Below are 2,500 nucleotides of genomic sequence, written 5' to 3'. Positions count from 1 at the left end.
CTGGCCCGGCCGGTCCAGCATCCAGCCCCTGTTCGTCGAAAAATCTGCGCTGCCGATTTTCCACGCGGCAGCCCCTGTTTTCCTCAGCGTGCCCCCCTGACGAATGTTCGTCGAAAAATCTGCGCTGCCGATTTTCCACGCGGCAGCCCCTCTTTTCGTCAGCGTGCCCCCCTGACGAATGTTCGTCGAAAAATCTGCGCTGCCGATTTTCCACGCGGCAGCCCCTCTTTTCGTCAGCGTGCCCCCTGACGAATTTTCCTGCCTGGCCCAGTCCAGCGTCCAGCCCCTGTTCGTCGAAAAATCTGCGCTGCCGATTTTCCACGCGGCAGCCCCTCTTTTCGTCAGCGTGCCCCCCTGACGAATTTTCCTGCCTGGCCCGGCCGGTCCAGCCCCTGTTCGTCGAAAAATCTGCGCTGCCGATTTTCCACTCCGCAGCCCCTGTTTTCGTCAGCGTGCCCCCCTGACGAATTTTCCTGCCTGGCCCGGCCAGTCCAGCGCCCAGCCCCTGTTCGTCGAAAAATCTGCGCTGCCGATTTTCCCCGACGAACCTGCAGCTGCACAAATCCGCGCTGCCACTGCCCCATTGTCTGGACCAACAGTCTTTTCCATCAAGCCCTGGACTATAAATCGTCCAGACTCATCGCCAGCACCCGCTGCCGATTCTGCCGACTTTGCCGATTTCGTCGGCGCTGCCGATTCCAACACTGCCCGCCGTGCCTGAACCAGCGCTGTTTCGTCAGCGTGTCCCCTTGACGAATTTCCCTGCCTGGCCTGGACAGTCCATCTTCCAGCCCATGTTCATCGAAAAATCTGCGCTGCCGATTTCCCCGACGAACCTGCAGCTGCACAAATCTGCGCTGCCGATTTCCCCCCCTGTCGGCATGGCTGCCGCTGCCCCGATGTCCAGACCAACAGTCTTTTTTGTCGACTTTGCCGATTTTGTCCGCGCTGCCGATTCCAACACTACCCCCTGCATCCAAACCAGCATTGTTTCGTCAGCTCTTCCCCTGACGATTTTAGCCCTGTAACAAACAGTAGGCCTCCAATCCCGCCAACGGGAGCCAAGTTGATAGGGAAGAGAATTGAATGACGCGCCTGGTCCTCGCACCCCGCCACCCGAGGGGCCTTTTTCCCGGCAGCCTCTGAAAAACTCTAGCTTTCACGGTCCTCGCCGCCCCTCACCACCATGGCAGGCCTCTAATCCCACCCATCAGCAGTTGTAGCCGATAGGGCAGTGATTTGAATGACGCGTCGCGGGCCTCCGGGTCATCTCACCCGGCCATTAATTGGAGCGTTTTTGGCTGGCCGAGGATGGGGGGATGGATCTCTTCTTCCGAAAAAGCAAACAGTACATCGGGAGTTATGTTGACGGGGCATGGAATTGAATGACCCGTCGCGGGCCGCCGGGTCATCTCACCCGGCCATCCCGGGGAGCGTTTTTCCCGGCAGCATCGGGGAAACTCTTGCTTTCACTGCCCGCTGCCCAAGTCCCCACTCGAATCGGCCCCCCGCGCCAACAAGCCAACGCTGCCGAATCGGCAGACACTGCTGCCGAATCTGCCGACACTGCCCCGCGGGCTGCCACTGCCCCAGTGTCTAAACCAGCGGTCTTTCTCATCGAGCCTTGGACTATCCAGTCCGTCCTGACTCATCGCCAGCACCTGCTGCCGATTCTGCCGACTTTGCCGATTTTCTCGGCGCTGCCGATTCCAACACTGCGCCCACCGTGTCTGAACCAGCGCTGTTTCGTCAGCGTGTCCCCTCGACGAATTTTCCTGCCTGGCCTGGACAGTCCACCGTCCAGCCCGTGTTCGTCGAAAAATCTGCGCTGCCGATTCTGCCGACTTTGCCGATTTCGTCGGCGCTGCCGATTCCAACACTGCCCGCCGTGCCTGAACCAGCGCTGTTTCGTCAGCGTGTCCCCTCGACAAATTTTCCTGCCTGGCCTGGACAGTCCATCGCCCAGCCCATGTTCGTCGCAAAATCTGCGCTGCCGATTTTCCCCGACGAACCTGCAGCCGCACAAATCTGCGCTGCCGAATCTGCCGACACTGTCCCGCGGGCTGCCACTGCCCCAGTGTCTAAACCAGCAGTCTTTCTCGTCGAGCCTTGGACTATCCAGCCCGTCCAGACCCATCGCCAGCACCCGCTGCCGATTCTGCCGACTTTGCCGATTTCGTCGGCGCTGCCGATTCCACCACTGCCCGCCGTGCCTGAACCAGCGCTGTTTCGTCAGCGTGTCCCCTCGATGAATTTTCCTGCATGGCCCGGCCAGTCCAGCGTCCAGCCCATGTTCGTCGAAAAATCTGCGCTGCCGATTCTGCCGACTTTGCCGATTTCGTCGGCGCTGCCGATTCCAACACTGCCCGCCGTGCCTGAACCAGCGCTGTTTCGTCAGCGTGTCCCCTCGACAAATTTTCCTGCCTGGCCTGGACAGTCCACCGTCCAGCCCGTGTTCGTCGAAAAATCTTCGCTGCCGATTCTGCCGACTTTGCCGATT

This window comes from Populus nigra, chromosome 2 (assembly GCF_951802175.1).
Source record: "Populus nigra chromosome 2, ddPopNigr1.1, whole genome shotgun sequence".
NCBI classification, from domain to species: Eukaryota; Viridiplantae; Streptophyta; class Magnoliopsida; order Malpighiales; family Salicaceae; genus Populus; species Populus nigra.
Note: the sequence above shows the minus strand (reverse complement) of the source record.